The following is a 9,852-nucleotide window of genomic DNA, read 5'->3' as shown; positions in this document are numbered from 1 at the left end:
GCTTGATGTAGAAAGTCTTCTTGGGGCCTGGGATGGAGGTGAAGCGGGAGGTGTACGGGCAGGTGTAGCACTTCCTGCAGTTGCAGGGAAAAGTGCCGGGTGTGGTGGGGCTGGAGGGGAGTGTGGAGCGGACAAGGGAGTCCCGGAGAGAGTGGTCCCACCGGAAAGCAGATAAGGGTGGGGAGGGAAACATATTTTTGGTGGTGGGGTCGGATTGCAGATGGCGGAAGTGTCGGATGATGATGCGTTGGATCCGGAGGTTGGTTGGGGTGGTACGTGAGGACGAGGGGGATTCTGTTTTGGTTGTTATTGCGGGGAGGAGGTGTGAGGGATGAGTTGCGGGAAATGTGGGAGACACAGTCAAGGGTGTTCTCGACCATTGAGGGGGGGAAGTTGTGGTCCTTGAAAAACGAGGACATCTGAGATGTACGGGAGTGGAATGCCTCATCCTGGGAGCAGATGCGGCGGAGGCGAAGGAATTGGGAATAGGGGATGGCATTTTTGCAGGAAGGTGGGTGGGAGGAGGTGTATTCTAGGTAGCTGTGGGAGTTGGTGGGCTTGAAATGGATATCAGTTTCTAGGTGGTTGCCAGATATGGAAACAGAGAGGTCCAGGAAGGAGAGAGAGGTATCGGAGCTGGTCCAGGAGAACTTAAGGTTGGGGTGGAAGGTGTTAGTGAAGTGTATGAACTGTTCGAGCTCCTCGTGGGAGCACGAGGCGGCGCCAATACAGTCATCATTGTAACGGAGGAAGAGGTGGGGTTTAGGGCCAGTGTAGCTACGAAAGAGGATTGTTCCATGTTACCTACAAAGAGGCAGGCATAGCTTGGGCCCATGCGGGTACCCATGGCTACCCCCTTTGTCTGTCGGAAGTGGGAGGAATTGAAAGAGAAGTTGTTGAGGGCGAGGACAAGTTCGGCTAAGCGGATGAGGGTGTCAGTGGAGGGGGACTCGTCGGGCCTCCAGGACAGGAAGAAGCGGAGGGCCTTTAGGCCATCTGTATGGGGAATGTAGGTGTATAGGGACTGGACGTCCATGATAAAGATGAGGTGTTGGGGACCGGGGAATTGGACGTTTTGGAGGAGGTGGAGGGCGTGGGTGGTGTCACGGATGTAGGGAGTTCCTGGACCAAGGGGGAGAAAATGGAGTCAAGAAAGGTGGAGATAAGTTCGGTGGGGCAGGAGCAGGTGGAGACAATGGGTCGACCAGGGTAGTCAGGTTTGTGGATTTTGGGAAGGAGATAGAAGCGGGCGGTGCGGGGTTGGACAACGATGAGGTTGGGTGGGAGGTCACCTGAGGTAATGAGGTTGTGGATGGTTTGGGAGATGATGGTTTGGTAGTCGGGCGTGGGGTCATGATCAAGGGGGCGGTAGGAGGAGGTGTCAGAGACCTGGCGCTTGGCCTTGGCGATGTAGAGGTCTGTGTGCCATACTACAACTGCGCCTCCCTTGTCCACAGGTTTTATGGTGAGGTTGGGATTGGAGCGGAGGGCTGCACGTTCTGTGGGGGAGAGGTTGGAGTGGGTGAGAGGGGTGGAGAGGTTGTGGCGATTGATGTCTTTAATGCCCAGTTGTTCCAGGAAGACGGATGTTGCTGATAGAGTTATAGAGTTGTACAGCATGGAAACAGACCCTTTAGTCCAACTCGTCCATGACGTCAGATGCCCTAAATTAATTTCTGAAGAAGGATCCCCAACTAAAACGTCAACTTTCCTGCTCCTCTGATGCTGCCTGGCCTTCTGTGTTCCTCCAGCTCCACACTGTGCCATCTCTGACTCCAGCATTTGTAGTTCTTACTATCTCTAAATTAATCTGGGCCCATTTGCCAGCATTTGACCCATATCCGACTAAACCCTTCCTCTTCATATACCTATCCAGATGTCTTTTGAATGTTGTAATTGTACCTGCCTCCACCACTTCCTCTGACAGCTCATTTCATATACGCACCACGCTCTATGTGAAAAAGTTTCCCCTCAGGTCCTTTTTAAATCTTTCCCTTCTCACCCTAAACTTATGCCCTCTAGTTTTGACTCTGCTACCCTAGGGAAAAGACCTTGACTATTCACTCTAACTATGCCCCTCATGGTTTTATAAATTCTATATGGTCACCTCTCAGTGTCCGACGGTCCAGGGAAAATAGCCCCAGCTTATTCAACCTCTCACTGTTGCTCAAAACCTCCAAACCTGGAGACATCCTTGTAAATCTTTCCTGAATCCTTTCAAATTTTACGACATCCTTCCTAAAGCGGGGACACCTGAAGTGTTTAAGGATGTAATGCTTTTTTTTAGGAGGCAGTCCACAGAAAACACATGAAGATGATGATAAAAGATTGGAGAAGTTCAGCAGATCTGGCAGCATCTGTTCAGAGAGAGAAAAGCAAAGTTAACTTTCGAGTCCATTGACTCTACTTCAGAACTGGTCAGGAAATGTTACTTATGCTTTCTTGCACCAGATGCCACCAGACCTACTGAGCTTCTCCAGTAATGTATTCAGATTTTAAGTGTCCATGGTTCTTTGTTTTTTTTGCCTAAGTTGATCCCCAGCATGCAGGGATTGTCTTATGAGCAAAGGTTAAACAGCTTGGGACTCAATTCATTGGAATTTAGAATGAGAGGTGATCTCATCAAAACAAACACAATTAGAAACATATCACATAAAGATTGTAAGAGAGCAACACACAACCACTTCCATTTAGAAAGACTTGGGCAGCAGGTGCATGTGAATACTACTAACTGCAAGTTCTCCCTCAAGACACTACCACACTGAGTTGGAAATAAATTGCTGTTATTTTAGTGTCACTGGGTCAAAATTTTGGATATCCCCGCTCGCCCCCCCCCCCCCTCCCCAACAGCATTGTGGATCTACCAACAGTACATAGACTGCAGTAGTTCAAGAAGACAGCTCACTGCCACCTTTTCAAGGGCGATATTAGATGGGAAATAAATGCTGGCCCAGCCAGCAATGCCCATGACCCACAAGTGAGTAAAAAAAATGCTTAAGGGTCTTGACAGGATAAATGCTGACAGAACGGTTCCCCTCATTGGAGAGTTAAGGACCAGAGAGCATAGACTCAGAATAAAGGTTATCAGTCTAAGACTGAGATGAGGAGCAACATTTTCTCTCAAAGGGTTGTGAGTTCTTGGAATTCCTTACCACAGTGATCTGTGGGGGCAGAGTCCTTGTATATATTTAAGGCTCAGATCGGTAGATTCTTGATCAGTAGGGAAGCAAGGGTTATAGGAAAGTGAATGTGAGAAACGTTCTATTAACCATGATCAAATTGAAGACTGAATGGCCTTCTCCTGTTCCTATTTTTTATGGTCATATAAGAGACCTACTTGCTGGCAGGAAAAACTATTTAAAACTCCCCATTTTGTGCATTAGAAAGAAATTGCATGAAGGAGGCCCTTCAGTCCATTGTTTCTCCTGGTGCTGGCTTTCTGATTGGGATCTCCAATTGTTCCCACTGTACCTGATCATTTCCTTCTGGAGTCTTGCAAGCCTACTGTCTGGCACTGGTTTATTCAATTCCAACTATGTTTGACTCCCAAGCCTGGGAAGTTGAGTGATTTAAATTCCATTTTTGAAATTAATCTGGCATTTGTAAAAAGCTCAGATTCACACATGTTCAAAATAAAAAACCGAGTTCAGTCCCTCTTTCAGAGAAGGAAATGTGCTACTCTCACCTATATTGGACACCAGAGACATGATGAAGTGGTTAACAAGTAACTGACTTGTAAAGTGGTGAGCAAGGAACTCAGTAGTGTTCAAGAATGCACTTATTCATCATCATCTTCCCCAGTGCAATGTGGGATGGAAAACAAATGTTTATCTTAGCAGCAATTGTCATATCCTTGTGTACCAGATTGTAACAGGTAATTGTGTCAAAAAAGTCACAGCTCATCATTTTTTTGCTTGCCATTTGCTGTAGATGTGCATTCTTGGTTTGTTTTGACTAATCCAATGTGTGTGGATGAGCATTCATTCTTAATTGAGCTTAAGAAGGTGACGATAAGATGGGGGCTTCTTAGGCTGAATAGAATATCAACATATTGTCACATGCACTTTTACAAAAAAAGTGAAAAGTTTTATAAGTCACTGTACCATGACACCTAAAAATTAATAACAGATAAATGAGAAGAAAAGAAAGTAAAAGTTTACCTTTTCTCAGTTAATGATTCCTGGGTTTGTGGTACGCTGCAAAACCAGACTGAGACAAGACCTCCACACTGGGACTAGGCCTCCATGCTGGGACAAGACCTCCACTCTGGGACAAGAATGCAACTCCAGGCTGAGACCATCCCTCCTAGACAAGAAAGCCACACCAGGACACCATCCAACCAGGCGCCAGCTCAATAGTGCCATTCCAGGCCATCAGAAGCCACCTCGATGCTGGGCCTATGCCAGGAGAAGACGCCTTCTAACTAATTCATGAAAAGAAGGTAAGGTACAATCATAAATGGAAACATTTAAAAAAAGCATAGAGTGAAATAAAAATTAAAGTGGTCAAAGTAGACAAGCACTAGGTTCCTGGGCTGAGGAGCCCACACGTTGCATTGCTACTCTCTCACTACCTTGAAAACTGCTTCAGATATAGAGACACCCCTGAAGGGAAGTCTGTCTAAATGCCTCTTAAACATTGCTGTTGCATCTGCTTCTCCCACCTGTCCCAGCAACATATTCCAGGCACCCCCCATTCTATGCGTAAAAAGCTTGCCTCGCACATCTCCTTTAAACTTATCCCCTCTTGCCTTAAACCTCTGACCTCCTAAGATTTGAAATTTCTACCCTGGGAAAAAGACTTCGACTATCCACACCATCCATGCCCATCATTATTGTATTCTTTTCTATCAGATCGCCCCTCAGTCTTCAACGCTCTGGTGAAAACAATCGGAATTTGCCCAGCCTGTCCTTGCAGCTAAAACACACCACTTCAGGCAACATTCTGATAAACATCTTTTGCATCCTGTCGAAAGCCTCCAGATCCTTTCTATAGTATGGTGACCAATCCTGCATACAATGCTCCAAAATGTGGCCTGCATCATGACCAAACAACTTTAACACTCAATGCCCCATTGAAGGAGAAATTGAATAGAAAACCACACTCTGGGTAATATATTATATCCGTAAGTAATTTTATTTCTTTCTATTCAGAACGTTGGATTCTTGGAGGACATTTGAATTGCAAAACGAAAGTAATCACGACTTCCCAACTGTTTTCCTTAATTTGCACAAAATGGAAGTGGTTCCACTGGGGCTCGAACCCAGGACCTTCTGCGTGTAAAGCAGACGTGATAACCACTACACTATGGAACCAGCACGTTTGGTCAATGTAGCTCATAAGCAATTGGCGACTGGAATTATTGGTCCGTTCACTGAGTTGACTGGTTCTCATGCAAACGTATCGTCTCCTTTCTGGGTGACATCGTCAGTGCTGTGCAGCCTCCGTTGAAGCGCTGTTGTTCTGTACCGCTCTGATCTAAATATGATCCGGTCTGTCAAGGTGGGTAGTCTTGTTTCCGGTATTGTACCGTAGTGGGATGTAGATGGGATCCATTTCAACATGTGTGTTAATTGCATCGGGAGTTGAAAACCAGGCCTCCGGGAATTCTATTGCCCGTCTCTGTCTCGCTTGTCCGAGTACTGTAACTTTATCCCAGTCAAATTGATGTCCTTGGACATCGGAATGCAATGATGGCGCCTTGTTTTAATACACTCCGATATACAAGGACATCAGTTTGACGGGGACAAAGTTACACTTCTAGGACAAGCGAGACAGAGGCAGGCACGAGAATTCCCGGAGGCCTGGCTTACAACCATCGATGCAATTAACAAACACTTTGAAATAGACCCCCTTCCACATCCCACAACGGTACAAAACCGGAAACAAGACTGCCCACTCATGACAAACCGGACCATATCACTTCAGGAACCAAAACAAAGTTGCTGGAAAAGGTCAGCAGGTCTGGCAGCATCTGTGAAGGAGGAAAAAAAAAACAGAGTTAACGTTTTGGGTCCCGGTGACCCATCCTCAGAACTCAACAAAAACAAAGTTGCTGGATTCAGAGCGGGACAGAACAACAGCGCTGCAAAGGAGGCTATACAGATGTCACCGAGAAAGGAGACAAAACGTATGCATTAAAACCGGAGATAGTAGGAACTGCAGATACTGGAGAATCCGAGACAACAAGGTGCAGGGCTGGATGAACACAGCAGGCCAAGCAGCATCATAGGAGCAGAGAGGCTGACGTTTCGGGCCTAGACCCTTCATCGCCTGCTGTGCATTAAAACCGGTCAGCTCGGAGAACCAACCACAACCCGAGCTACAGATTTTCGTTAAAACATTAAACCATCAGTGACTGTTTACGTGGAAGTTTTCCAATTGTAATTATTTGTGCGATGGGTTGTGAATGTGTTTGCGGGGAGCTTAAAACAGCGTTGAGATGAAATTGGTGATTTTTTTTGCTCTCAGGAAGCTAACCTTCAACATAACCGCACACAAAAAGAAATATGAGAGAGTGTGTAATTGATGCAGGATGGGAGATGAACTCGGGTGTAATGCAATTGCGAACGCATTTTGGAGGTCGGGGATCGCGCAAGAAAGGAGACGTCAGAAATCCACAAATCGAAAAGCAGATGAAAACAATATCATATGTTCTCCACTGAGTGTCAGTGTGCAGACATACACAAGCAAGCCCGGATAGCTCAGTCGGTAGAGCATCAGACTTTTAATCTGAGGGTCCAGGGTTCAAGTCCCTGTTCGGGCGTTGTTTTTAAACCCGATGGCTTGCCAGCCGAATATTGCCACAAACTTGGCTTCAAACTGTACAACGGATGTTGAGATTAAATTAATCACTTGCTGCCTCCATAAAATCTTTTTAAACACAGGCACAACACGCGAACGCCCAAAGCGAGGATACCCAATTCGGGATTTAGTTTTGGGAAATGAAGATGGGGAAAAATAAAGGGGGAGATTGAAAGAAAAAAACAATGTTTCTCACAGAGGGGCATCAAGGAGCACTAGCAAAACTGAAATCAATAGGTATCGTGGGTCAAACTCAATGCTTCAAGGAATCATACACTGGCACATAGGAAGTTGGTTATGGTTGTTGGAGGTCATTCATGTCAGATCCAGGACATCTCTGCAGGAATTCCTCAGTCTAGAGACCGAGGCACAACCACTTTCAGCTGCCTTATCAATGACCTTCTATCCCTAAGAAAGTTAGAAGTGGGGATGTATGCCGATAATTGCAAACTGTCCAGCACCACTGGCGACTCTGCAGATGGTGAAGCAGTCCATGTTCAATGCAGATAACAAGAACAGCAGATGCTGGAGTCACAGCCAATCTTGTGTGAAGCTGGAGGAATACAACGTGTTCGGCACCATCAGAGGAGTAGGAAACGAAACGTTTTGGGTTGGGACCCTTCACCAGGACTCCCAAATCGAAACATTCACTTTCCTGCACCTCTGATACTGCCTAACCCTCTATGTTCCTCCAGCTTCACACTGTATTGACATGTTCAATGGAACAAAATCTGGACAATATTCAGGCTTGGGCTGACAAGTGGCAAGTAACATTTGCCCAGCAAAGATGCCAGTAAATGAACTCTCCGATAAGATGGAATCCCCGACCCCTGGACATTCAATTGTGTTACCATTAGTGAATGCCCTAAAACCAACACCCTGAGCTTACCAATGATCAGAAACTCAGCTGAACTTGCCACATAAAGGGAATGAGCAGATCAGAAGCTCGGAATACTGCGATTGGTAACTCACTTCCTGACTCCCCAAACATCAGACTTTTAATCTGAGGGTTTTAAATCGGACTTTCACTTGTCTCAAGGTGTGAAAATGAACTTCGATTCTCTCTATGCAAAGGGCGGTTAGATTGATACAATGATATGTTGCCTCCCGTAGGTTTCTTTTCAACACTTCGTCAACGCCCAAGGCGAGGATACCGAAATCTGCGTTAACTTTTGGGAAAGGAAGATGGTTAAAAATTAACAACAAGATCAAAGAAAGAAAAAGAAAGTCTTTAACGGTGTGACATTTAGGAGCACCAGCCAGACTGGAATACATGGGTATTGGTCAGCAATCTGTCTGCTGCATGGAGTCGTCCCTGGCACATAGGAATTTAATCATTGTTGTTGGGGTGGGGTCATTTATTTTAGTTCCAGGACACGGAAATCGTCTGAGAGAAGATTTAATCCTTGTCTTAGTCTTAAATTGGCCTTTCCTTGTTCTGAGAAAATGCCCTTTGGTTCTAAATTCACACACAAGGGGAAACATCCTCTCATCATTTACTCCGTTAAGCCCCTTAAGAATCCTAAATGCTTCAATGAGATAACATCGCTTTTTTAAACATCGATGAGCGGAGTCTCAGCCTGATTAGCTTTTGCTCATGAAGTCATCTTACCACACGGGGATCGTTTTAATGAGCCTTCTCTGACTTCTTTGAAATTATAAGACTGCTCACAGCACTCTGATGTGGTCTCATCATCACCCTGCACGGTTGTATTAAGAAATTCCCTTCTCATAAGGGCCAACATTGCACGAGTCTTCATAATCAGGACATGGAAGCTGGAATTAAAAAGTCCTCTACATTCGGGATTCAAAGCGTAGACTGGCTGACCGCTTTGCAGAAGATCAACGTTCTGCTCGCAACAAAGACCCTGAACTACCCGTTGCCTGCCACTTTAACACACCACCCTGTTCCCTGGCCAACATCTCTGGCTTCCTGCAGTGTTCCAGCGAAGCTGAACGTAAGCTGGAAGAACCACATCTCATTTTCCACTTGGAGACCCTGCAGCCCTCCGGATTCAATATCAAGTTCAATACTTTTAGGAACTAAACTCTCCCCTGTCCCAGACCCCTACCCAACACGCCAGGCCTTGTTACCACATAGCCTGCCTTTCCACAACACCAGCTGTTAGTCACTAACAGTCCCCATTTATAATCATTTTCCCTCCCAGCCGGATCGTTATCAACTGTATGTCTGGCCAAATTCACTTCTCCCTCTTTAGGCTCTACCCTATCGTTTACTCCCTACCCCATTCCCCTCGGCATTTTTCAGCCTATAATTTGAAGTTTTCCCAGCCACCATCCGTTCGGAGGAAGCGTCACCGGACCCGATATGTCATCTTTGGTTTTTGCTTCACAGATGTTGCCAGTCCTGCTGAAATTTTCCAGCGACTTTGTTTTAGTTCGAAACTGGAATTTTTCACTGTGGAGACGCAGGCACAAATAATTTCAGCTGCTTTAAAGGTGACCATTCCACATTGCACCACATTGGTTCAAGTGCCTGTGAGGGCTGCTTTTTAACGCGAGCCTTTCATTCTGAATATTGCAATAAACTTGGTTTCAAACTGTATAACGAGTGATGAGATTGAATTAATAACATGCTATCTTCACAATTTGTTTCTACATACAGGCAGAACGCGAGGTCACCCAATTCTGCGTTTAATTTTGGTAAATGAGGATGCGTTCTCTCTTTTTCTGAAGAAGGGTCCAGACCCGAAAAGTCAGCTTTCATGCTCCTCTGATGCTGCTTGGCCTGCTGCGTTCATCCAGCTGTACACCTTGGTATCTGAGAGAGTGTGTAATTTGTGCCGGGAGGGAGATGGGTTCGTGCTGGTTTCATGCAATTGTGAATGAATTGTGGAAGTTGAGGATATCACAAGAAAGAAAATGTCAGGAAACCAGTAATGCCGAACTGAAATGAAAGCAACAACTTTTGTTCACCATTGCGTATCTCTGCACCAGATGGCCGACGTGAGTCCGCATAGCTCTGTTGATAGAGCATCAGACATCGAACGTGCGGGTCGCAGATTCAAAACTCTATTCAGGCGCTGC

At 45.8% G+C, this 9,852-nt stretch overlaps 2 non-coding genes across 2 annotated transcripts; one reads left to right on the top strand and one right to left on the bottom strand.

Moving 5' to 3' along the window:
* Positions 1 to 5,242: 5,242 nt before the first annotated feature.
* On the bottom strand, positions 5,243 to 5,315 carry trnav-uac. Its single transcript has one exon. It is a non-coding gene; the product is annotated as a tRNA-Val (tRNA).
* Positions 5,316 to 6,693: 1,378 nt separating this feature from the next.
* trnak-uuu lies at positions 6,694 to 6,766 on the top strand. The gene has a single exon. It is a non-coding gene; the product is annotated as a tRNA-Lys (tRNA).
* The last annotated feature ends 3,086 nt before the right edge of the window (positions 6,767 to 9,852 follow it).

Source organism: Rhincodon typus, chromosome 48 (assembly GCF_021869965.1).
Source record: "Rhincodon typus isolate 14 chromosome 48, sRhiTyp1.1, whole genome shotgun sequence".
In the NCBI taxonomy this organism is placed as follows: Eukaryota; Metazoa; Chordata; class Chondrichthyes; order Orectolobiformes; family Rhincodontidae; genus Rhincodon; species Rhincodon typus.
This window is presented reverse-complemented; position numbering and strand designations above follow the sequence as displayed.